This window comes from Vicugna pacos, chromosome 1, assembly GCF_048564905.1.
Source record: "Vicugna pacos chromosome 1, VicPac4, whole genome shotgun sequence".
Lineage (NCBI taxonomy): Eukaryota > Metazoa > Chordata > Mammalia > Artiodactyla > Camelidae > Vicugna > Vicugna pacos.
This window is the reverse complement of record NC_132987.1, coordinates 21,066,369-21,094,216: the sequence shown is the minus strand read 5'-3', so window position 1 is coordinate 21,094,216 and position 27,848 is coordinate 21,066,369. Positions and strand designations below refer to the sequence as shown.

The 27,848-nt window shown below is 38.1% G+C and overlaps 1 protein-coding gene across 5 annotated transcripts in view; it reads right to left on the bottom strand.

The window, feature by feature from the left end:
- The window catches only part of PLS1 (plastin 1), a 95,261-nt gene that overhangs the window by 43,815 nt on the left and 23,598 nt on the right, over positions 1 to 27,848 (bottom strand). Inside the window, exons 1-2 of one of the 5 annotated variants that reach the window (XM_072958586.1) lie at positions 9,892 to 10,024; positions 2,793 to 2,872 (exon numbers count right to left, since the gene is read on the bottom strand). The exons of 1 other annotated variant lie outside the window; for it this stretch is intronic. The gene's annotated coding sequence lies outside the window, so the exon portion shown is untranslated. Of the gene's footprint in view, positions 1 to 2,792; positions 2,873 to 9,891; positions 10,025 to 21,578; positions 21,602 to 23,838; positions 23,961 to 27,848 lie in introns of those variants that run through there. 3 more of the 5 variants (XM_072958582.1, XM_006202772.4, XM_072958592.1) reach the window with 3 other exon arrangements.

The window sequence follows — 27,848 nt, the reverse complement described above, 5'->3', positions numbered from 1 at the left end:
TTATCCATTCATCTGTTGATGGACACTCAAGTTGTTTCCATATCTTGGCTATTGTAAATATCACTACTATGAATGTTCAGGTGCACGTATCTTTCTGAATTCGTGTTTTGGGTTTGTTTGTTTGTTTGTTTTGGTATATACCCAGGAGTAGAATTGCTGGGTCATATGGTACTTCTATTTTCAGTTTTTTGAGAAACCTCCATGCTGTTTTCTACAATGGCTGCACCAATTTACATTCCCACCAACAGTGCATGAGGGTTCCCTTTTCTCCACATCCTCGCCATATCTGTTATTTGTCTTCTTTTTGATGATGGCCATGCTGACAGGTGTGAGGAGATATCTCATGTGGTTTTGATTTACATTTTCCTGATAATTAGCAATGTTGAGCATCTTTTCATGTGCCTGTTGGTCATCTGCATTTCCCCTTTGGAAAAATGTCTATTCAGTTCTTCTACCTATTATTAAATTGTATCTTTTTTTTATGTTGAGTTGTATGAGCTGTTTATGTATGTTGGATATTAACCACTTATTGGTCATATTTGCAAATATTTTCTCCCATTTAGTAGGTTGCAAAATGACAGATTTCTATGTCTTACAGTTATTTTGGGGCCTGATTCTAATTAAATGTGTAATTAAATCTTTTGGTTTTAAATACACACACACACACACCATTGCCCACTATTTAATTGTACACTGTTTTAAAAATATCTAAAGAGTTCAAGTCAGTGGAGTAGGAAAAAGGTGGTAAATGAAATTCTTAATCCCCAGATGCAGATTCTTACATGTTAGCATTAAATACGTATTCACACTTTATTGAATTTTCACTTTTAGAATGTTTTACTGTAGTTAAAACTATTTAAAGGCATACTTATTTTGTGTTGAAAGAGATTAAACAAGTCCTTTTAGGATTTCTAAAGATAATTCCCCAGTCTGCAAAGTGCTAACTCTGTCATGCTGGTTTTGATTCTGTGGTTTTGGTCATCCTATTCAATATTCAAAATGGTTTCTATTCCTTGCCTCAAGTTTTAAAAACAGTGGTCCAATTTTAGCATCTGCATTCCACAGAAAGGCTGCAAATTCACAGTTCTTGTGTTGACCTTGCATTTGAGATGATAAATATATCCAGGGTTCTATTCTTTACTCAAGCCTTCAAATTTATATCATTTGTTAATTACATAAAATATTTTTATTCCCCCACAACTAGGCAAAACCAGCACATTAACTTACTGAAAAAGCAATTTACCCAAATGATATTATAAGTATAAAGAAGTTGTTTCAAGTCCTTTGATATTCAAGTGAAACAAACAGGAAAATACAGAACAATCTTTAAGATGTATTCTTAAAAGAGCAAAGCAAGGTGCAGAAGAATTAGTATGGTTGGAGGAAGAGGAGCTATATCAGTTGTACATTTATAAGAGCATTTCCAGAAGGACACAGGAAAGGTAACAGCAATTGCCTCTCTAGGGAAAATGGGGGATTGGAGGCAGAGTGGGAAAGAGGCTTATTTTTCATTATACACTTTTTTATTTTTTTTTAGGGTATAAGCCTATCAAAACCAAAAATAACTGAAAAATAACAGAGGTAGTTGTGGTAAAACATTGGAAACCAAAATAAATACTAGTGGTCTGAAGGTATACATTATACACTGATAGACTGTGGTAAGAATAACATATACAGTACCTAAATGTCACAATTTTAAGTAAGATCACCTATATTTCCTTACAGAGCAATACACTCTGATTAAAATAGTAAACTAATTTATAGCTTTCCACAAAGGCATGAAGACTTAGCAGTAGAGTGGTTAATGAAAAACATATTGCCTCTTTTCTAAGTGTAGACTCATGCATAAAAATATAGCATCGATATTTTTCTAAGTTTTTGCAAATTTATAATAATGTTAGGATTCTTCAAAAACTAAGTACAGTATATGGTATGCCTTAACAAGCATTTTTATGTAGCACAATGAACTTATTGGGAACAACATATACTATTGGCTGAGAAAATAGTTGTTTGATTTGATGTATAAAAGATTGTTCTGGTTTAATCCTCCAAATAAACTACCTACTATCACGTTTTTCAGTGAAACAAAAGGTTTCTGCTACAAAAAAATAGCAATTACTTTTTAAAACTTTATGGAAGAAAATTAAAATTTCAAAATAGTATATTAACATTTTAGCAGAAAAGCCCAGTGACCCGATAACTAGTAACATAATATTTATTTTTCTTTCTAGTCCCACACTGAGATGATTAATGCACTGTCCTAAGTGCTTTGTGTCCATTCTCACTTACTCCTCACCACTCCATGAGGTAGGTACTGTCCTCATTTCGTAATTGAGAAAAGGATGCTTCAAAGGACTGAGTAACTTTTTTAAGGTCCCAGTGAATAACTCTCACAGGCTCATGGCGGAGCTGTGGCAGAACCTGACTGTCTCATTCCTGCCTCTAGGTCAGTATGCTCTGTAGTCTCCCAAGTACAATCTGATAGCAAACCTTAAAAACATACAAATATGTACTTGTATAATAATCATACAATGCTTTACATAATATATGTAACATACATTATATACCTATGAAATAAGAATTTGCATTTTAAAGAAATTGGCCTCTGTAAAATTCTTTGGAAGGTTTTGAGGGAAAAATGCTAGCTAGATCAACTCATATTTATCAGGCACATAACCTGTCAGTTCTGAAACACTCTACAATACACAGTTACTAGAAGTTATTATGCAGTTTTTGAAATGAGAACACATCACTAACCGGTACCCAAACACCTGGCATTGAAGCATACATACCTGGACGCCTGAGATGGCTCAGAAAGCACAGTTTTCCAAAGTCAGGTCTGAAAGATGCAGCCCAGAGGTGGCCAGGATCACTGACCAGAGACACACCAACAGGGCAGGTTATGCTGAATTCTCTAGACCAATTTACCTTCTCATAGATTTTGACACGTGTCCTATACATCTTCAGTAATGTCAACCCTGCTTTCCCTCTCTGCTTTTTTTGTTTTTTTAGCCCATATAATTCTAAGTAAAACCTGCTTTTGCCAATTAAAGCCTTTTTTCCCTCTCCTAATCCTCAAGTGTACCTGGACCCAACCCAATATAAATTCAGAAAGTTAAGGAAGTATATTCTAAAAATGAGCTTCTTAATTTAGATGAAATTGGATCTGATCTTTTATTCTCCCTTAAATTTCTAACTTCCTTGAACCTTTAAAAGCTATACCAAAATTAGTCTAAGTAGCCCTTTATGACTGGCAGAATCCAAAACCCTCAGGACAGTTTCAGAGTTAAAAAAAGGCACTAGGAACAGCCCTCAGACCAACAAGACTTTGACGCCTTTCTACCAGTCTCAAAAGCCCCAACTGCAAGGGACCAAAGCTCTCTTCACTGTTACCTCTTGGCTTCCTGGCTATTCTTTCCTCCCTCCCCCTGTGGTCCTAGCCAGGGTCACTGGAGATTCTGAGTTCTCCAGGGACCCTTACCCCAGCCCATCCTTCACAATTCCCTTCCTCCCTTCCTCCCCCTTCTCTGGCATTGTAAACAATAATGGCAAATATTTACAGAGGACTTTCAGCGGGCCTGGAACTATGCTATCCTCCTCACACACAGGAGCTCACCATTTATCTGTTCTACTAATGGAACAAGCATCCTCCTTTAAAATGTAAATTAGGGGTAGGGGGGCGGGAAGGGATAGACTGCGAGTTCAAAATTTGTAGATACTGACAGGCATATGTAGAATAGATAAACAAGATTATACTGTATAGCACAGGGAAGTATATGCAGGATCTTGTGGTAGCTCACAGTGAAAAAAACGTGACAATGAATGTCTGTATGTTCATGTATAGCTGAAAGATTGTGCTCTACACTGGAATTTGACACAACATTGTAGAATGACTATAACTCAAAAAAGAAAAATGTTTAAAAAATAAAATAAAATAAAATATAAATTAGAGGCCCACAGAAATTAGGTAACCTGCCCAAGGAAAGCAGACAAAATAAAAGATTCAAAATCAAATCTGTTTCTAGTGCCCAAGCTCTTAAATTCTACTCACAGTTCAATTAACATCCCTATTCTCTCACAGCAAGCATCATAGGTAGTTTTAAAGAAAGGATCAATGACTAATTCACACCTAAGTGTGAGTGACTAATAAACTCTCAAAGTGTTAATCATTCCATTTTCCAACCATATTTATATGTTAAGGGTAAGTGCCTGTTTTCTTTAGTAGAATAATGGACAAATACATTGTTTAAACAACAGAATATTTATACATCAGTAGATTAAAAAAACTACATCTATCTGTTTTCTCCAAAATATAGTTACATGGAAAAAGCAAACTGCAAAAAGAAACATACAGTATACCAATTACTGTAAATTATAAAAACACAAAATATTCTGTTGTTTATGTTGTTGTACGTATGAAGTAAAACTTTAAAACACGTGGGAATGACAAAACAAATTCCGACAGTGGTTATCTATGGAGAGGGAGGTAAGGGGCACAGCTTGGGGCTAGAACTGGATCTGTTCCTTTTTTCTCAAAGATAGATTTGGAGCAGGGGGAGGGTATAGTTCAAGTGGTAGAGCCTATGCTTAGCATGCACAAGGTCCTGTGTTTGATAACCAGTACCTACTACAAAAATTAGTAAACCTAATTTACCTCCCCCTCTGCCAAAATAAAATAATTAAATAAAGATAGATTTGGAGCAATTATGGTAAATATTTAGCATCTGCTCAAACTAAGCAATAAGATGATGGCTATCAGTTGTGTTGTTTTAAATAATTCATAATATAAAAATTTTAATTTTTAAACTCAGATAGTAAAAATAATAAATAAAATAATAAAGATGACAAAAGAATATGTTTTGAACAGGAGAAAATCCTCTAAGGGCTTGGGGAAATTTTTTTTAATACTTCAATTATGAACAGTCAAAATAGTATTATTGTGGCATAATAATTTATTGAAATATAAAATTGTGTTTATTCTTTCCCCCTCAATTAAAGCAGTAACTAACTCTTGTCTTAGGGATTCTGACAGCACAGAAGGTGAAACCAGCTTGGAATCCATGGTCCCCTGAGTCTCCGGGCATAAGCACAAACATTCTTAGGGCTCACCTGGGCTGGGTGTCCTGGGAGGGGGGCGGCAGGAGGAGGGTGTCTCTGAGAAGCCACCAGCTAAGGAAGACAGAGAGAAGGGGAGAGTATCCTGATGGAAAGGAAGGGGAACCTGTGAATGTCAGCAAAGAAGACAACTGCCCCAGGGGAGGCAGAAAGGAGGGACAGACAACGTGCAGCCGAACCTCCACTGGAGGGAGCCATGGGCCGCACCTGTGGGTTTGTCCCAGGCAGCCTCTAAGGATGGGGGACCCAGGACCAAACAGCTTCCTCCAAGCCTTGGCCCTGCTTCAGACCTCTGGACAACAGAGGCTGAGGGACAGATTCTAGGTGTCTAACACTAGACAGTACTCAGGCAGGATGGGACATCACAGTCAAAATGAAGTTGCTTTAAAGAACAGCAAGAAAGGGGATATTTCTTTCCTACTTGACTTTTATGGTAAAAGCCTTGACAGTGTTTCTCTGGAGAAGTGACAGAGATCTGAGGTTCCAGAGCATTTCAGTAGCTCTGGTGAGCAGCAGTTCTGCTGGTGTCCTGTCTCCTCCTTCCCTTCCTCAGAAACCCTCCTCCGAGCTCCCAGCACAGCCTTCCTCTTTTCCTGTTCCATCCTGTATTCACCTCTCCATTATGAGAAAGGTCACAGGGTCACTGAAATAAGTCACTATATGAAACAATAAACAGCAAAGAAAAATGAATTAATTGAAGAGTTTTCTTTCTAGTTTAAAGGAAACCTGGACAATATTTTCACCTATCTGTAATATTCTCAGCATCTCCTTTTTCAATCATATTTCATAACAGGGAGCTGCACAGTTCATTTTGCAAGAAGCAGACATACATATCCCCTATCAACCACACGTGCACACAAGCACATGCAAACATGCGTTGAAGAGAAAACAAGAACGAGAGAAGGAGACAGAGACCAAAGACTTTTGTAAGAAAACAGAAGTTCTTGGAAAAGCATTTAGCATGTGAAGGATTCATGTTGTGGCAAAACTCTCTTTTTCCTTAAAGCAAAGTGTAAGTTAGAATAGGGCATGACCCCAACCAGAATACCAGTGTAAAAGCCAGTGGTGAGTTAATAAGTATTCTGAGTTCAAAAATGGACTCAGGCAAAATAAATTATACAGAAGGACTTGGAAAAAATAACACTCCCAAGGACAGATACTGTCTGGAATTGGAAGCTGCTGGAACCACAGCTCTGACCTTCACTACTTTGTGTATGGGATTTGGTCACTCAAGCACTGAGGTTCAAATGTTACTTGACTTGTGCAATTGAATGAATGGTGTGATGAGTAAGAGTTGGTTACTGAATGGTTAAATCAGCATGTTAAAAAAAAAAATCTGGTCTCCTCTCACAAGGCCCTTTCTCCAGAGTTCTCCCCATTATTCCTGGCTAACACCAAACAGGTGCCAACTCAGTTTTGAAACCCGAAGACTTAAAATCGTAGCAAGTGCAGAGGTGATAAAGGGTGGCCTGGGCAGAGAGGGACAAAGTGTATAGCTCACCTCCCACCCCGCACCCTCAACTCCACCCGGGTGAGTGTACTAACGGGCCCGCCACGACTCAGTGGTACAGACACGGCTCGTCCACTGCAGCCTGTCCAAGAGGCAGGGAAACCTCTGCTCCTTTTTTAGCTAAGCTAAGGTTAGGTACATGAATACATAAATAAGACAAAGTAGAGTTTGTTGGTCAAAGCTTAAGTCAAGAGTCATAGACGCTTACGTCACAGAAGACCGTGATTAGAACCATTTGGAGGTATGAAATGGAGGGGAGGCCTCTGTCCCCAGTACCTTCCGGAAGCCTCAAGCTCTCTCAAATTCAACAATAAATGAATATAGCTAATTTGTCAACCGAGGACATTACAATCCATGAAACGGGAATTAGTTCTTCTCAGGAACTGCTGGCCATTGCCACAAGCTCAGCAATGCTTCTGTTCCACAGCCCATGAAAATTCTACCCAGTACCTGAAGTCCTAGATGAGGAAGGAGGATATCTGATTCCCCACCTTTACCCCTTTTCTGATGTGTCCACAATGCTAGGCTGGGGCTCTCAAAGGGGAAGCCACTGCTGAGCGTCAATGGACTGTTGCCAAGAGGAATAAGGCCCAAAGCTGCCTGATCTTCTGCTTTTTAAAGGTAAGTCAGAAATCCATATTTTTATGTGAAATTTAATTTTTAAATTTGGCAATTTGAATTACTATAAACACTAGGGTTGTCAGATTAGAACTCTAGTCTATTAATTTGGGTTTTCACGTCTCTAATTTTAAGTTACTTCACTTGGAGGACATGCTGTGTGCTTCTCTAGGAACATTCCAAATTAGCTCATTCTAGGGCCAGAAGAAAGTATTTTGTCCCTTAATGTGTCAAAACCCAACCTCAGTTATGCACCACTCACCAAATCCCTGCCCCCAGTGAGGGACATTTCCAAGTGTCAGCTCCTCTGAGAAAAGAGGGGCCAGCAGGTCAGAAGCCCATCAGCCAGATTCCTCGCTCAGGTAACTGGATCTGCCCACCACCCTGGGATCTTTTTCTTCTCATTTTTTATTTATATCCCATCTTCTCTCCCCCATCCCCAGCCCCACTTCAGGACTTCTCTGGCTCCCTGAGAAAATTCAGCACAGTGTTACCCAAATTCGTGTCATACAATGTCACAACATCACCAACGCTTCAAGTAGAATTTTCTCAACATGTTTTGCTTTCTTCTCCAGCAACTATTTCTGTACTTCCAGTAACAGCACCAATTTTAGTTCTGGGGCCCTACTCATTCCCTATAATCTATCCATGCCTTCTGAGTGAAGATCCAGGCCCAAGGCAATCAGCACGACACATTGTCTGGCCACAGTGATTTGGTTTAGGGGTGGGCATATCATCCAGTTGGAGCCCACAAGACATAAGAAGGCCTTTGTGGAGGCTTCTGTAATCAGAGTCCACACACTCCCCTGGACTGGACCCATATTCAAGAGGAAGCAGAGGCCGGAGCAGCTGTACCCATCTTGTCTCCATGAGGAAAGGACTCACGGCTGAGAATGAAGCCAAAACCAACTCAGCAGAAAGCAGAGCCAGAGGGTGAAAGGAAACCACCACCTGGCAGGGCTGAGTCTTGAATCCCACTGTGCTAAAGCCTTTGTACTTTTTTAGGAACGTTAAAGAATATTTTTTAAAGCCAGTTAAACGGGGATTCTATTACTTGCAACAATGAGTCCAAACTGATAACATAGTCATAAGAGACAAAATTTACAAAAAAAAAATGGAAAGGGGAGTGTGTGTGTCAATTCCTCCAAAGATGGAGAGTATCTGGACATCCTGAATTGGGAAAGAAAATTAATCATAATGTTTTCTGAATAAATTTACATCTAGATAAGAAGTATTATTTTTGTCATAACTTGTACTTTACCCCACCACAACTCGGAAAGCCAGTAGAACAGTCAGTTTACGATGGCTCCCACAGCAACCAGCAGCATTTAAGATTATATTCATAACCTAAAGGCCTCCTAGCCTGTGGTTTCTTTGCACCTTTCTTTTTCCTTCCCTTTATCCAGAAAGGTTCTTCCCACTTCTCTCTTATCTCTAGCTAAAGGTAACAAACTGAGTAGTAGTAATAATATGAGGAATGACAGGGCTTCCTGGTATGAGGCGAGGCAGGGCAGAGCAATCAAGCTGCAATAATAAACATTCAAAGTCAACAAATCAAAAAAAAAGTCAACAAATCATTAAAATCAGGAAATTATTAATGCATTGCAGGTAGAGAAAAAAGAAGTAATCCACCCAATTCCCGAGAGTAAAAAAATATACACGCAAGACATTTGCACGTTTATCCGATGGCCCACCAAGCATCAAGTCCCTGGAAGTTAGTTCAATTTTCAAAGAGTACTTACTCAGACCTCAACAGGACTCATACTATAATTTGCTGTGTGGCACAGTAATGTGCTTCCAACACACAAAGAGAACAAGAATGACGCGTGGCAGACAAGAATTCCAGAATGAATCAGGCTGAAAAAAAATCAAACTCTCCATCTATTCCTATAATTGCATTTTTTTATACATGATCAGATACTGAATGCAGTTATGGCTTCTCAAAGAAATTGGACAAAAATAAATTTTAAGTAGGAATACTAGAAATGACAGGTTTCTTTGTGAAGTCTATTTCTTGCTTTTATTATTGTTTTGAACTTCCAGTTTACAATAATTTCCTGAGATGTCACTATATTGCTGTTTTACAATTACACAAGCTGCCTAATTATCCTCTATTCTTAAATTCTAGAGGAGGAAAACATTCTAAAAGCTGATGTCTCCTAGAACTAAACTTTTTTTCTCTTGTCCTTTTTGTTCCTTTAAACTATATTTTCATTTCCTTCATCAGATCATGGCCTTACTGATTTTGGCTAAAACTTTGCCTCTGGACACTAGCTCCTTCCAGGGTAGCAATTCTTGGTTCTTACTCTACCCTGAGAAGGGCCTCCTCTTTCTCCTGAGGCCTCTTTCTGCTGATTCCAGAACCTTCCTTCATGTCATTTCCTGCCCCTCCCCAAGCACAGCTCCAACTCCACCATGACTTTCTTCATTGCCCTCATTTCATTTCAGCACATGTTTATTGAGAAGCTGAGGCAGCAGGTGTTGAACCAAGTGCTGGAGACACTCAGATGGTGACTAACACAGGGGCCTGGCTCTCCAAGAATTTACAGTCTAGGCAGGGAGTCAGTAAACCAGAGGTGACAGCAATGGCAAACACACAGGACTCCCCTCGCCCCCTGCAGACATCACTCACCAAGCACAGCTCTTACCTACTCAGCCTTGAGTTGCCTCAGGATCCCCTTTTCAACAAGGCCCCCCATTTCAACATGGCCCCCGACACAGCCCCTCCCAGAGGGTCAGCTTTCAAGGTGAACTCAAACGCCACCTCCAGAGCCACACCACCAGCTGGAATGACATAAGCAGGAAAGGAAGACTCTTCTCACTGGCAGATTCAAGGAAAACTTTCTACAGGAGGTACCATTTGAGACCTTAAAAATGAACAGGCAGAGAGAGAATGATCTAAATGCCAGCGGAGGCAGAAAATTCTTGGTGGTTTCCCCACAGAGCACTCGTTATGACAAAATGGAGTTCTTAACGAAGTATCTGTGTTGTATTACAGCATCTTATTACCTTGTAATTTTTAATTACAGAAGAAATGTAAGATATGCCATTGCCTTCAACTAACCTAAAAAATTTCAAGGGGATAAGATAATGCAATATATTATATCTACCTTAAAAACCCACTTTTAACTTCTTGGTGACAGTGATGGTGAGTGAGCCTACTGAAATGTATCACGCCTTTGAAAATCTTTAACTTTCCTGTTAGGCTTTTTGCCTACTGGCAATTTCCATCTCTGACATATGAAAAACAACTCCTGCCATTTCAAAGATACCTGCGTGCTACATCTTATATTCAGAACAGACCAACACTGGCCGGTGTGAAGACTCTTCCTTTTTCCATTCAAATAGGCCAAAATTCATTTTTTTGCACCTCAGAAAACAAATGATATTCTCCTCCAAGCCATACTTTCTAAAGAGGAATTTTCTATGACTTGTAGGACTTTTGGCTTCATCTGTGTCCCCTTACCTCCTGACAACAGAATCATTTAATCTACCTACTTGGTTATTGGTGCCAGGTAAGGTATTTTGATCATAAGCAAGAAAATTAAATCTGGTAAAATGTGCCCAAAAAGGACGTCACTGGAAGAGCACTGGGGGTTGGCTCAGAGAATCAAGAGAGGGCTAAACAAGCAGGGTCTGGAAGGACAGGTGCCAAGAAGCTCTAGGGAAACCATGATGCTCCACTTTGGAACGCCATCTCCAGATGCCTCAGCCACCTCCATCTGTGGATGGCAGCTTTATCCCCAGGATGGTGAGTCTGACTGGCAGAGCTCAAGCCATATGCCCATCCCTGTGGTCAGAGGGTACCAGGAAGACAAGATCTACATCTACTGAGAATCTCTTTGTCTTAGTGGTTCACTTGCCTTCTGCACGTCTCTGTGTTTGCCTGAAGCAAAGACAAATGTGTAAATCTGACTCCTAAGCAAATGCAAGTATTCCGTCCTAACAGTCTTCTCCTGACCTGAGCTCATCGCATCCAGTCGAGAACACCTGAAGTTCAGATAAACAAGACTCAAAAAATTGCCCCCAAGTTCCACACCCAAAACCGTAATCCACAGCACCCTACCCAACGGCAGTCCAAACAAGGCAAGGGAGACTTGGGTTCTCACTACAGGCCAAGCACTGTTCTGAGCAGTACACCTATTGTCTCACTTAATCCTCATAGCAATACCACGAGGTTGGTAATATTACAATCCCCATTTCACAGTTAAAGCAATTGAGGCCAAAAGCTTCACAGTCAGTGGCAGAGGTGGGATCCAAACCCAGGGAGTTGGCCGAGTCCAGACCCTCAATTGTATACTGCCTTCATAGCGGTGGTCTCCATCCATTCCCATCCATTCCCTTCCATCCCCTTCCATCCCTGTAGCTCAAGTTAAACACCCTGTGGCCTTTTCTGTGAGAAGCTGCCCTAGAACCCTTCCTTCAGCACAGAACGGTTAGCGTGAAGTGTGGACACGATGTGACCAGTCTTACTAGAAACTCAGGGAATGGGTAGAAGAGCTTGGATGAGCTTTGGGAAAATAATGTGAGTTATTTTACATCACATTTTTTTTTTCAGTATCTGGAAAAGTACCTTGCTCCTATTTGCTATGTATTATTCAATCACAGGAAATTAAACGTCAGGGAGAGAATTGCTTGGATTGTCAACTACCTAGATTGCCAAACATCTCACTCAGAATGACTGCCTCAATACCAACAGTGAAGTGCTGGTAGAGAACAGGAAGACATGAGTCATTTCCAAGTGCTCTGGAATAACCCACGCATTATATCCCAGTTTATAACCCCCTCCCCCCAATTCTAGCTAAGAATGTCGATGTAAATGATTCACACCAACACAGAGATCCTGGTCCAACCTATGTCCAAGTGAGCAGTGAAGTCCTACCCAGAGTGGTGTTTCCATGCCAGGGTTTGAACTTTAATGTCCAAAGCACACACTGGTTGTGCTTTGAACACACTTAAAGTCTTCACATTTTATGCAGATAAACTAAAACAGTGTTTCCAGGAGTTGAATCTCTGAGGTACTTTATTTTATAACCTGCAGAATCCAACTCTGACATTTCCTTATTAACAAGCAAAAAAAGGAATTATCACATCTTTGTGTGTTTTTTTTAAGAATCCATAGAAATAATCCTAAATTTCTATAAATTATGTATAAAATCATTAGTACAGACGAGAGATTAAAAAAAAGAAAGGAAAAAAATGAAGATTCACATTTAATCATTCCTGTAGGACAGTTTAAAAAATTTTTGAAAAATGAAGGGGATAAACCTTGAAGTACTACTAGAATAAATTTAAATTGTTATCTAACGAAATACCCCTATGACCAATCCAACCCATACCATCAGAGGTCACCGCTGACCACTCTACATGCTCCAGTCAGTCATACTGAGCTGCACATCAGCGGGTCCCCTACACGTTAGTTTTTCCTTAATACCAATCTTCCATGTCCTTTTCCTAGGATTCCCTTCATCCTTTCCTCACCCTGTAAAATCCTAGTAATCATTTCATCCTGGTCAAATGCCATTCCCCCGTGGAGCCTTCCACACTGAGCATCTGTGTCACTTAGTAATGCCAAACAAAAGCATTCAACACTCTGGTTAGCTCCATTTTGCACGCTGCATTTTCTGTCCATCTTACATCCGTCAAGGATTATGCATTTGGGATGTAAGAAGCAACTTTTTTCAGATCATCCCTGAAACTGACTGTCCAACACACTCCTTACCCACAGTTGGTGCTGAATGAAAATTTTCTGTATGACAAGTATGGCAAATCATTCCAATCCTACCAAAATAAACTTGGGAATCATCTGCTCAGTGTAGTTTTTCTCTCCTAGCCTCAGAGAAGTGAACTGGACTCATCTACCCACTGTTTGCTTACCTCCTCTTGAACAATTGCCATCACAAATACCATTGGCCCAATCTTTTATTTTTCTGGCCTTGTATTGTTTGCTGTCTCTGACACACCATGTCTGCAATCACAATCCCTTCACCTTCCCAGTTCTATAAAACTCTCCCAGCTGATTTTAACCAATACCTTAAATCATTTTTAATGAGCAGTTTGTAGCAGACATGGCTTTTCTAGGTTTCTTTGGGCACTGGAAATAGATGAAGAAAGAGTAACATAAAATGACTATCAATTCAATTAAATTAAGTTAAATAGTTTGTGACTACTCAGTGTTCAACACTATGTTAAGCATCATAGGAGATATAAAAGAAATATTAGATGTATTCTCTGTACTCAAAAAGCTTAAATGCATTCACTTATTCATTCAGCCCATGTTCACTGAGAAACAACTACGCACTTAGCCCAGTGCTAAGCAGTGGGAAGAGCATCAAGACACTGAATCCTGGCCTGGGCATTCCAGGAGTTCACACACTAGTTAAGGGGGATGTAAAAAACACAAATAGAAAATTAAATAGCAGCGTTAGTGTTAGGCATGTAATCAGTAACATTCAGCAGAAAAGATGTGAAAAGACTATAAATGAGGTTGAGATAATTTTTCAGATGTTACAAGAGATGTCATTGGGTAGATAGTGTGGTCTGGACACAAAGAATTCAGAGAGGAGGGAGAGGCTTTTATATACCCAATGATCCAGAAAATGTTCCAGGGAGAAGTGGGAACTGGGGAGACTATATGTTATCTCAAGTACAACAGGGTGAAATTGCAAAATAGTACGCTTCTGTTTCACAACCCCCACATCCCCTAGCCTCCACCATTCCACTACTCCACCAAGTCGACTTGAAGGGGCTCAAGGTCTTAATGAAGGGACACCACATGGACCACAGACCAAGTGGGAATTCAGACACTTCAGTAGATGTCAGCAGAGAGGGACAAGCACGCCCGGAGACTAAGCAGGAACCAAAGTCTCAGCAGAAGCCAGTGTCAGAGACAGTATTATCTCCTACGTGTCTCGAGGAGTTTGTATAGAATTGCTATTATCTGTTCCTTAAATGTTCATTAGAAGCCATCTAAGCCTGGAGTTTTCTTTGTGGACAGGTTTTTGACTACAAATTCAATTTCTTCAATAGATACAGGGGCTACTCATGTTACCGATTTCATCTTGAGTAAGCTTTGGAATTTGTTTCATCTAAGTCATCAAATGTATTGGTATGAAGTCGTTCAAAGTATCTCCTTACTTTCCTTTTAATATCTATAGAGTCTACAGTGATGTCACCTCTCTCATTCTTCACATGTACGTTGTCTTTTTTTTCCTCTGATCAGTCTGGGTAGATGGTGATCAGTTTTACTGATCACCTCAAAGACTAGCTTTTGGTTTCAGTGATTGTCCTCTATTGTTTTTCTGTTTTCTGTCTTGTTGATTGGAGCGCTGATCATTATTTTCTTTATTCTGCTCTTAGGCTTATTTTACTCTTTTTTCTAGCTTCTTAAGGAGGAAAGTAAAGTCATTGATTTGAGACATTTCTTTTCAAGTAAATTGCATTAAGTTGTCATTTAGTGCAGTAAGTTCCCCCTAAATACTGCTTTAGTGGCATCCCACACACTTTGATATGTTGTATTTTCATTCAGTTCAAAATACTTAATCTCCTTTGAACTTCTTTCATCCCTGGGTTATTAAGATGTGTGTTGTAAGAACTTGGTTTCCAAATATTCATGGATTTCTCTAATTTATTTCTAATTTAATTCCATTGTGGTGAAAGAAGATGCTTTATTTGACTTGAACCCTTTCAAATTTATTGAGACTTATTTTATGGCCCAGAATTTGATCTAATTTGGTAAATATTCTGCGTGCACTTTAAAAGAAAGTATATTCTGCTGCTGTTGGGTATAGTGACCTATAAACATTAATAAAGTCAAGCTTGATTATAATGTTAAGTCTTCTATATTTCTGCTGAATTTCTGCCTACTGCTTCTATTCAACTGCAGTCTTCAATTGTAATTACGGATCTATTTCTCACTGCAGTTCTATCAAGTTTTCCTTGATATTTTAACGTTATTTAAAGTTATTTTTCCAAGTTATTTTAAAGATCTGCTATTTGGTACATAAATATGAACTAACAATCTTTATCATTATGAAATGACTTTCTTTATCCCAAAAATAGTCTTTGCTCTGAAATCTACTTTCCTTAATGTTAACATAGCTAGAGTTCAACTCTCTTTTGATTAGCGTTACCATGGTATATCTTTTTCAACCCCATTACTTTTAACCTGTCTATGTCTTTGTATTTGATGTGTGTTTCTTTAAGGCAAATACAAAGGTGGGCCTTGTGTTTTTACTCAATCTACCTCTGCTTTCTATGGGCTTTTTATTTTATTTTATTTTTTAAATTTTTTGGGGGTGGAGGTAATTAGGTTTACTTAATTATTTTTAGAGGAGGTGCTGGGGGTTGAACCCAGGACCTTGTGTATGCTAAGCATGCACTCTACCACTTGAGCTATACCCTCCCTCCCCCTACCCATCTCTGCTTTTTAATTAGGGCATTTCATGTGATTATTGATATGATTAGGTTTAAGCCTCTCATCTTGCTACTGTCCCATCTGTTCTTTGTTTCCTCTCTGCCTCTTTTTCTGTCTTCTTTCGCATTACTCAAAGACTTAAAATTCCATTTTACCTCCTTTCTTGGCTTATTAGGTTTAACTTTCTGTTATTCGAGTAGTTGTTTTAGGATTCATACTAAACATCTTTAGCTTAACACAGCTTATCTTTAAGTGATATTACACCATTTCACATATAGCATAAGGATATTACAATGATATACTTCCATTTTCTCCCTCCTGTCTTTTTATGCTTCATACATTTTACATGTCATAAACTCCATTTTAAATAATTACCTTTTAAAATATTTTAAAAGTAAAACAAAATTTACATGTTTACCTACATAGTAGCAGGTGCTCTTCACTCCTTTAATAGCTCTTTATTTCCATATAGTATCTTCTTTCTGCCTAAAGGACTTTCTGTAACCTTTCTGACAGTGTGGATCTACCGGTAATGAATTTTTTTTTACTTTTTACATGTGTGAAAAGTCTGGTTCATACTTGTTTTGGAAATTTATTTTTAAGTGCAAAATCCTAGGTTAGCAGCTTTTCTTTCAGTACTTTAATGATGGTCCTCTGCTGTCTCGGGTGCATTGTTTTAAACAAGAAATTTACATCATCATTTTCTGTCTTCTGTATGTAATATGCCTTTTTTCTTTGGCTTCTTTTAAGGTTTTTATCACTTCTTTTGAGCAATTTATTTACATTGTGCTTTGATGTAATTTTCCTCATGTATCCTTTGCTTGAGTTAATTGAGCTTTCAGGATTTATAAGTTTATACTTTTCTTCAAATATGGAAATTTTTTTAACCATGATTTTTTCAAACGTTTTTTCTGTTCCCTCTTCCTCCTTCAGGGATTCTAAGTATATATATATTAGATGATTTGAAGTTGTCCCACAGATCACTGATGATATTTTAAATTTTTTTGTAATTCCTTTCTCTATCTGTTTCATTCTGCATAGTTTTTATTGCTGTGGCTTAAAGGTCACTTTTCTTTTCTTCTACAATTTCTAATCTGCCATTAAACCAATCTACTGTATTGTTCATCTCAGATATTTTAGTTTCTACCTCTAGAAATCTAATTTGAGTCTTTTAAAGTATTCCCCATATCTCCATATGGAATACAGTGGTAATAATCCTTTTAATGTCATTGTCTGACAATTACAATATCAGTTTCTAGTGTCTGTTTTCTAGTATCAGTTTCTAGGTCATTTTTGGTTGATAGATTTCTTCTCTCATTACTGGTCATATTTTCCTGCTTCTTTGCATGCCTCGTAATTTTTGACTGGATGACAGACACTGTAAAGTTTACTCTGTTGGGTAATTGATATTTTTATATTCCTTTTTTTTTTACAGTGGTAAAAAGGATATAACAAATTTACCATCTTAACCACTTGTAAGTTTAAAGTTCAGTAGTGTTAAGTATATCCATATTGTTGTGCAACTGATCTCTAGACTTTTTTCATCTTGCAAAACTGAACCTCTATATTCAGGAAACACTAGTTCATCATTCCCCCAAGCCCTTGACAACCACCTTTCTACTTCCTGTTTCTATGGTTTTGATTAATTTAAATACTTCATATGAGTGGAGTAATATAGTATTTGTCCTTCTTTGACTGGCTTATTTCACTTAGCATAATGCCCTTGAGGTTCATCCATGTTGTAGCACGTGAGAGGATTTCCTTCTTTTTTAAGATGCTTATTATTTCATTGTATCTTTATGCCACATAGTCTTTATCCATTCATCTGCTGATGGACATCTGGGTTGCTTCCACCTTTTGGCTACTGTGAATAATGTGGCAATGAACATGGGTATGCAAATACATCTTTTTGAGATATTGCTTTGAATTCTTTTCTAGATATACCCAGAAGTAGGATTTCTGGATCATATGATAATTCTATTTTTTGAGGAAATATACTTTTTTCCATAATGGCTGTGGCATTTTACATTCCCACCAGCAGTACACAGGGTTCCAATTTCACTATGTCCATGCCAACATTTGTTATTTTCTGTTTCTTTGATATTAGCCATCCAAATATATCTCACTGTGGGTTTGACTTGAATTTCTCTTATGATTAGTGATGTTGAGCATCTTTTCATATGCTTATTGCCCATATATATACATATATTCTTTGCAGAATTGTTGATGGAAGTCCTTTGCCCATTCTTACTGGGTTACAGGCACACCTCATTTTATTGTGCTTTGCTTTTTTGCACTTCAGAGATATCGGGGTTTTCACGAATTGAAGGTTTGTGGCATCCCTGCATTATCAGGTGATGGTTAGCAATGTTAGCAATGAAGTTTTTTTTTAATTAATTGTATCTTTTTGGACGTAATGCTATTGCACACTTAATAAACTATAGTACAGTATAAGCATAACTTTTATATGCATTGAGAAACCAGAAGATTCATGTGACTTGCTTTACTGCAATATTTGCCCCTTGTGGTGATCTGGAACCAGACCCATAATATCTTCAAGGTATGCTTGTACTTTTTTGTGGTTGACTTGCAGAAGTTCCCTATATACATATATACATACTGTGGTTCTTCTTTCCATAAAGCATTTTACTTAACCATTGTCTCCGTTTGGTTTTTAAAAAATACAGCGGAAAGTCCGTTTTTAAAGCAAATTATGCAGCAACTCCCCTAAGTTAATGTTTCAATTTAGGAACACAGAGGAAAAGCTTAAGAGTGTTAAGATCTGTTCTTAAGCTTAAATAAAGAGCATCTGGAATGCAAGGCTAAATGATGAATGGGGGTTATAACAGCAGACCTGCCTGGACACAGGAATGACCAAACATGGTATTAATAGGACAGTTTTTTTTTTTTACAGTTGATATTATCTACATATGAAGAGAATCTACTGTGTAATTGATATAAATAATCTCTAATCCTTAAAAAAAAAACCATAGTGGTTACATCTATTTTTACTGATAAAGAAACTCAAGTTCACTAAGGTTAAGTAACTTGCCCAATCCCACCCAGCTGGTGAGCACTAGAGTCATATAATTCAGTGTCAAGGTCCATGTTTCCACTACTCCATATAAGGCTGGGCCCAGGAAGGTACTCTGGACCTGGTCCAAGGAAGTTTAATCATTCTGCTGACAGAATTCTGCTACCCAACTTCTGCAATCTTACAAAATTTTACTTAAATCAATTTCAATATCTCAAAATAACTTTAATTGGCTGATCTGATGTTTTTTGTTTGTGTGTTTTAATGTGATGGGCTTTTCCTGTAAGTCTGTTTATTCAGTTAGTATAAGCGTCCCAGGCAAATTCCCTAGAGATTTTATTCTTTGCTAGTAATAATGACCTAAACTTTGTGAAAGAAAAAATAAGTATGAAACTGATTCTTCATAGCGGCCTAAAACCAAAGGTTAAGGAAGACCACCATGATATAAGGAACATGAGCCATCATCAAAAGAAGTCTCACACTTACGTGCTTCCTAACTTATAAAGCCCTTTCACATATATTACAACATTCAACTCTCACATCAATCCAGTGAGTTAATCGGAACTGAAAATAAGAATTATATTACATATATACATACACATATACACACACACACACACAATAATAGTATGATCTATTTCCTCATAGTATTTTATTCTCATTTTACATATGAGGAAATAGACTCACAGAGGTCAAGCTACACAGCCTAGGTCATCTGCTGGTAAGTGTCAAAGCTGGTACTATTTTCAGTGTGCCTGAGTTCTAATCCCGTGGTCCTTTCAATAAACCACATCTTGAATGCCCAAAACCAATAAAGACATGAACTAGGTTGTCAAGGAAACCAAAGAATCATCTTTCCACAAGACATTCACAGAAGAGATCTGAGCCTCTTTTATGTAAACATTGAAATTAGATGCCTTAGCACAGAGGTTTATAGAACAGTTCTGTATGCAGTTCTTTTTACTCTCTCAATTCTAATTTAACCCCCAATTCTCCCTTTTTTTCCTAAGAAGTAAAATATTTACTTATTATCACGTTTTTATTTACTATTGCAATATTTACTTATTATCAACAAGAATTATCACTCATAAGCAAGATAATGTCAGGAGTACATAAGTTAGTAGGAATAAACAATAGCATTTTCAGGGGTATGGTGTTAAGTACTGTTAATTTCCTGATTTTCATAGCAAGGTCACAAAATGCTGTGCAGAGCTGACAACATACAAAAGTGATGAAAATCAGGTTAGAAAGTAAACAAATTTAGACAAATAGTGAAAACATACAAAAGTGATGAAAATCAGGTTAGAAAGTAAACAAATCTAGACAAATAGGTTATACTTGAAATACCTACATTTTCCCTATGGCATTGATTCTTAAACGTCTTCAGATGTTTAGCCTTTTTAATAAAAAGCTATGGGCCCTCCGCCCAGAAAGGGGCCCACAAATCTGAATTTTGCATGATTTCAGGGACTTTGTAGCTGCATACTCCACCCTCAGGCTCGTTCGTGGAGTCTACAGGCTCCAGGTTAAAAACTCCACTAGCCCCAGGTTTTCCCAAAATGCTCCCTGGGGAAGAAAACATTTTAAAATAATTTCTGGGAGAACATGTTCTCAACAGCATCCTTCAACATTTTCTGGGAAAAACAGTCAGTTAATCAGCAAAGCTTGCTGGTATAAAACTGAGGGATAAATGTGTCTCATGAAAGGCAAACACATTCACATATCTATGATTCACATCTACTGATCAAAATGTACAGATAGCATTATATACGGGGGTAAAAAGAGAAAGCAAGTATTTCAAACACGGGTCTGACAAAGATTTTCCTGAGGGGGTAATGTTTACTCTGGGTGGGCCCTGAGAAGTAAGGACACTTAAAGGTGTGCTGTGGGTGTGACAGATACCTCGAAAATCTTGGCTTGGAAAGCAAATCCTAGTATGTGACTCATTTCTGAAAAGTATTCCTTACAGAAACAACTTCTAAGTAGTGGATTAGTAACTTATGGGGATGAATTACTAGGGACATATCTGTCTAAAAAAAAAAATAGTAAACTAAATGGGAATCTCAGATAAAAACCTTAAAAATCATCTAGTTCAACCCCCTCTCTTTACAGATGAGAAAACTGAGGCCACACCCTTGGCTCCTCAGAAGACAAGAGTCACCAAGAATAATGGTCTCCACCAGAGTGCAGGAAGTAAATATTAGGAGGAAATATTAGGAAATGAAGTAAGATGCACAAATATTTAACATACATATTTTTCACTAGCATCCTAAATCAGTCCTTACGATGGACCATCTCATGTCACAAACAGTTTAAGGGATACCCCAGGGAAGGAGTGGACTTTCCACAAAGTAGGAGCTGGACAGAGCGATGTCACTCCTTTGATCACTGTCAGCACATCTGACAACCTGCCATTTAGGATGCCTGGTTGAGTAGATAACAGACTGTACAACCAAGCTGATCTCAAGCGCATCTTTGCTAAATGGGCACGTAGCTTTAAATGATGCCTGCAAAGTAACTGGGTCCTGGAAATACACCGATCATATAAGCATAAGAAAATGAAGGAGTTGACACCTCTGCTCCTAGTATGTCTTCACCAGTTACTTTAAAAAATAAAACAGAGGCACATGTGACAAGCTGGACAAACAAATCAAAACTATCAAGACTATGTAAAATACAGCTTCACACTGTCATTGACAGTAAACAGTGCCCTGTGTATATGCTGTACCAAGAGGTATTAGTTAAGGGTACTACAAAACCCTTCTAATTAACAAAACATTTTCTAATCACCTTATTCTTTCAAATTTATTTTTATATAGGCTCCAGTATCTATAACATATATATTAAGTAGCACTTGACTATAATAATAAATTAAAAATAGATACCTTGGAAGTGTTGAGTACACAAAACACACAAAGCTTTTTTACCGATGGGAGAACAATGAAAAAAACCTCAAGGCCACTGCTCCCAGGAGAAACAGCTCAGCTTCCCAGCTTAGCTGGAACAAGTAAAGGGATAAGTCTTTCCACTATTTGCCACTTTGGTTAATGACAGCTTCTCTCTTATCCTAAAGGACTGGGAACTGGGTTGAAAACATTTGGAAGGAAAGAGAAAGAAGGAAACCTAAAAACCTTAATTCCAAAGAATACAGTCAGAGAAGGCCAGTATGGGGGAAGGTAAGGCTGAAGTGATAAAGCACATGCTTAGCGCGCAGGAGGTCCTGGTTTCACTCCCCAGTACCTCCACTTAAAAATAAATAAATAAACCTAGTTACCTCCCTCCCCCTACCAAAAAAAATCTAAAAGAAAAGGCCAGTAAACTGGCTTTTTACAATTCCTAAAACAATTCAGGTCCAGCCACACTGCATGTTAGAGATTAAAATCAGCACTTAGAAGAAAAAACAAGCCCCCAGGCGCTCAGTGGAATATATTCAGGAATTCAAGATGTATGCGCCTGCAGTGCACACCCAACCCCAAGTGCTTCTCCTTTCTCCACCGGTTCGGATTACTGGGGTCCTAAGCAATAGGGCCTTTCACAGCATTGACCGTAAGTCAGCGTGAACATTGACTTTTTAAATGGCTAGATAAGTCCACGCCATTAGCAACATCTGTAGCTACGCAAAGTAACATAATCGGGGTAATCAAATGTCATGCTTTGGGTGGTAAGCTGATCTAAACTGGGGATCATAGAGGAATGTTATCCCCCTCCTCTGCAAGAACACAATTGAGCTTGTGGCCCATTCACTAGGAAAGGATTGGCACAGGGTACAGCCTTTGTTGGACTCTGGACATAATACAGGAAAGGGAATTCTGGCTCCTTTGAAGCAAGCCATTAAGGGTTTAAAAAAAAAAAAGAATTATGTGGAATTTGTCCATGGTACTTATTTTCCAGAGTTAACCAGTCATGATGTGTTCATTTCTCTAAGAGCCACAGAGTAACTCTATCTATGACGCCTCCAAATAAATGTAAACGGCTGACTGCTTCACAAAGCTGAGCAGATAAGCCTTCACTCTCTACTTAGCTTTGAGAGCTCAGGTCACTGCACAAAGGGAACACACTCAGCTTCTTAAAAGCTGGCCTCTTTTAAGAAAATTCAAGAGTCTTTCATTCTGTGGCAGTAAGATCTATGCAAATTGCCAGTGGTATCAGTATCCAAGTTTCTTCGACATGTATCATTTAAGACCTTCTCAGCTTTACATGGACTGCGAACTGTTCATTTTCTGCTTTACTAAGAAAAGAGCTCAGGGAAGGCAGCTACAGCTTCCAGGACTCTGTGGGGTAAAGATACGTGGTTCTTCAGCCAACTTTAGCAACCATTAAAAGTGCTTGCAGTGAAAGGCTACATGTGTCTTTGTACAGAATTCATAGGAAGCTCTTTCTGAAAGCCTTCAGTCAGCCTCTGCCCCAATTCAATGAAACAGTGAAAAAAGCTTTTAAGCAGGAGTGCTATCTCTAAGTACATTGTGGTAATTTAAAAATGTAGAAAATAAAAAATGTAAAGAATTTATTTCCATTAAGATGTTTCCCTTGGACTCCAGATGGTCACCTAGAATCACGCCACAGCCTTAGCACTGGCAATATCCTCTATATCACTTGTTTTCTGTACCTGTGGGATCCCTTTAGAAAAAAAAGAGTTCTGCTTCTCCATGATTAAACTACAAACTGGAAGAGCTGTTTCATCAGATTGAAAGGATCAGGCTTCGAAGCAATAGTACATTTCCACTCTAGATGACATAAAAAGACTATATTCAGTCACTTTAGCATTTTCCTAAAATTTTACATATACTTCTAAAGAGAAAATTAAAGCCAAAATGAAAATTATGAATTTAATTTTTTAATCAAACCCAGAATAAACCAAAACGGCCCTTTCTTACCTAACAAGTATTGTTTAAGAAAGAGTTTTTAAAATAGAAAAATTAAGAGAATTAAAAATTATGTGACCCTCACGCCATGGTCCCTATTTGTGCTGATTATGAAAAGTCACCTAGAATCCCAAAGCAAGAATGCGCTAAAACAAACACCACCCACCGCCCCCGGAAAACATGAGGGGGTTTATCTCAATTTAACAATCTTTTTTTTTTTTAAAGCAGCTCTAGAATCTGAGGCTGTTATTATTGCTATTAACATAAGAAAAATTGTGCATACCTGTTTCAGCAGGTGTTATCACCCAAGATTTGGAGGTCCAAAAAAACAGTTCAGAAGATTCAAAATTCACTCTCTAAACTGTATCTGTCCTCAAATAATCTGCCAAAGTCAGTGTTTGACCAAAGAAAACGAGCAACTAACTCCACGCTTAAGTCTTGTGCCTACTGCACAGATTTTAATCTCAAAAAGAACTTGGTCTCAGGTAGAAAGGCCAATTTGCAATGGGTGTGGTTTGGAACTATAAAAAAAAAAATCAGGAGGCAAAAATGTAGATGTCATCACCTTATCTGTTTGATTATGACTGTAGTGCTTAAAATACACTTTTATTCACTTGGTATATATACCAGGATATTCACCCTTTAGATTCCACTCAAGCAGGTCTTTTTCTTATGGAATGAGACTCCCTGTCCTATGAGGTCTTATGTTAATTTTATAAATATTCTTTTGCCACTTTAATTTTGAAATGGCAATTTCTTTTTCACCATGTGAAAAAACATTAAGCAATTACATATACATGGCGATTCCTAAAAAGATTAGGAAATTGTGTTAAACTTCAAAAAATAAAAACAACAAAAACCCTATACCCTACTGAATTTTTTTTTTTATAGTCACTGGACTAATTTCAGTCAAATGTACAAAACCACCTTTGAATAGTCACTAGAAACATATAGAATTATACAGCCTTAAAGCTAGAAAGTGCTCTCAAGGGTTATAGTCCAATTCTACTTTTTCAGCGAGGTAAGGATCACTTACAAAGTCTATAATCTACTTTCACCAAAGGGTTAGTTCTCTGAAGAGGAAGTCTGAAACACTTTTTATGATGGTTCTATAAAAGTGAGGAATGGCTATTATAAATCATCCTAAAGCGAAAGAAAAAGTAAAGGGTTCATTATGTTACAAGCCAGTTTTAAAAAGAAAGTATGTACTATATAATTCCATTTATATGAGATTCTAAAAAATGCAAACTAACCCACAGTAACAGAAGGTAGATCGATGGTTGCCTGGAATGGGGCAGAAGGAAGGACAAGAGTGATGAAAATGTTCTGCATCTTGATTGTGGGGATGATTATATATACTGTCAAGATATATCCACTTTAAATGGCTACAGCCTATTAGACCTAACTTATACCTCAATGATGGTTAAAAGCACATGGGTTCAATCCCCAGTACCTCCATTAATAAACAAACAAACAAACAAACAAACCTAATTACCTCCCCCCCAAACAAGAAAAAGAAATTTCCCATACCATTAAGCATTTTTTGGAAACATGCCTTTCATGCTTCATAATGGTCCACCTTATGACTTTACCATGACTTATTTAAGCACTCGTTGGTAAGGTGGTTTCCAATGTTTCACACTGAGAAATAATGTTTTGACATCCTTTAACACAGAGAATAAAGAGGGGATGAGGGACGTTGTACCCTGAATCCAAGTTCTCTAACATTTTATATACTTCATTTTGCTACAATTTCACTTTCCACTCTGCCAGGAAGTTGGGCTAGACAATTAAAATAAGCAGCATAGCGGCTGCCACCTTTGCTGACATTAGTTTTTTTTCCCAAATACCTACTATGACCCTCAACCAAAATTCCAGTGAAAATATACTAATTTGATATCAATAAAAACTATGTAGAAACTGATGTGGACTCATTGATCAGGGCCAAGCGCATGGTGAGGTTTAACAGCTTGTGAATATTCAAGGCAAAAGGACTGTCTGAACACTTAAAAATAGTCAATAAATACTGAGAAATAATCTGATTCAAAGTTGCTTATATAATTCAAATTATTTGATAAAACGAAAGTATTTAGAAAAGAATTTACTGTTCCATGTTTAAATGAAACTTTGGGGCAGGGGTGACATTTTAAAAATCTCTGTAAACCCACATACCCCTCCTTAGGAATTTGTTTAAAAGTATTTTCATGATAATCATAAGAATTTTTTCTGTATCTTACAAATAGTCCATTTCTCAACCTTCTAAAACATCAGGACAGTGATTACCCTTGACAGTAGTAACCACAGAAAGGAAGCAGGAGGATTTCTGGGGGTGCTGGTAATAATTCTGGATTCTTGATACAGATGCTGATTTCATGGGTATATCATTTTATAAAAATTCACCAACTTATACACTTACAATATGTACATTTTCCTGCAAGTATACTATATATCAATTGAATATTCAAAAACAGACCAAAGAAAAGTCTGTTCCTTTACCCCCAATATACTGCTAGGTGATCTGACAGAATATGAATTAATATGTTTATTAAAAGAGGATTGGAAACCTCATCTCTAACAATCCCAGTTTTCCTCACTTAAATTAGACATTCTTAGCATTGCTCTTTTTGCCAATGACACTATAAGGAAACAATAAATACACATATATTGCAGAATTTTGGTGTGTAGGTAATAGAATCACAATCACTCAAATTTAGTACTTCAAATTGGAAACGAGCAGAACCCTGTGTGCCCTACCAAGTACAAATGCCCCTGTAAGTCCCCTGCCTCTTGTTTGCAGAAAAGCTGAAGTCTCCCAGGCCTCCCAGAGTCACAACAGAGCAGGCTCAAGTGGTTAATGATTAGGACTGTAGAGTCACGGACTCAGTGTCTGATGACAGAATGGGATCACCACTACTGCTCATAATAATCTACATCTTTATGGGCATTAGAATAATTGTAGCTTGCTCTGCCCAGGTATGTGAACAGGCAACTAAAACTGTCAGCACAGCGATGCTACAGATCTATGTCGACATCTTCCATCTGCAAATACAGCACCTTGTGTCAGCATGAAGAAGTTACAGAAGATGGACCTTCACCTCTAATCCCATAGAAATGGAATGATGTCTGACAGTGGGGATTTGTAACCAGCTCATTTGCCCCTGTCTCTGTTCGTTCATCTATGTTTTCCTCAGATCTTAAACATAAAGATGAGATCACTAGACAACATTTAGCCTGACTTCTGACTTCTGCTCTACTGAATGTACACAATGCCTTGCCTAACCTGTTGATACTTTCCCTGGATTAGAAGGAGTACGAATGAAGAATTAAGTAGCTAAAGAATGACCAACTCTCTACCCTAACTGTGCCTTAGTAAAGCTGCAGGTTTACCCTGAAGGTGCGGGCAGACCATGCAGGCAAGAGAACAAAGGAAGATTAGGAAAAGTCAGCAAGTCTGCACACAATGGAAAAATGACAAAGAATCTGACCTCCTATCTTAATGATTAACTGAGATTTTTACCCCCATTTTTCTCTTTAAAAATTGTCATGGCTGAGTTGGCAGGAAAGTGCAGGCTTATGTTTATCTATAGGTGGTGGTTTGAACGCATGCAGCCCAGGTCTCCATGATCAGCCCTGCTCTGTGATCCCAGAACAACTGACCCCAACAACAAATGTCATGAAGGGACTGTCCCAGCACGAGTCTGCCGAAGGGTGTGTGTCAGTCTTGGGGGCAAGTAGAAGAGACATATGATGGATAACATGACTACTTTTCAAGAAATTCTGTTCAAGGACATAATTTACTTAACATGTCTTATTAGCGTTCAAGGAATCATTAAATAAGTCAACTTTTGGATGTGAAGGCAGCACAACAAACTGGGAGTAGGGGGTGGGGGATGAAATGCTTTCAGAATGGTGGCGAAAATGCAATAGAATTTGAAAGATAATGTGGTTTTGGCTTTCAAGTTAAGCTATATAAACTCCTACTCATTTCTACTCCTCCACAAGATAGGAACTCAAGATCTGGTTTTTTGAATTTGAGTTTAAAAATAAATTTCAATCTCAATAAAGCTGTAAAACAACAAAAAAAAATTGTCATGGCTGAGCAGAATCTTCAGAGATGGTCTCTGGACATAAGTCCACCTTCTCCCTAGATTGCCAGCTTTTCTGAAAAAAGTAACTTTCCTTTCCACTGACACCTGCCTCTCGATTATTGGCTTTTGAGCAATGAGCAGCCAAACCTGAATTTGGTAATAAAATCAATTCAATATGTAGTTTTGAGTACTGGCTATGCCCAAG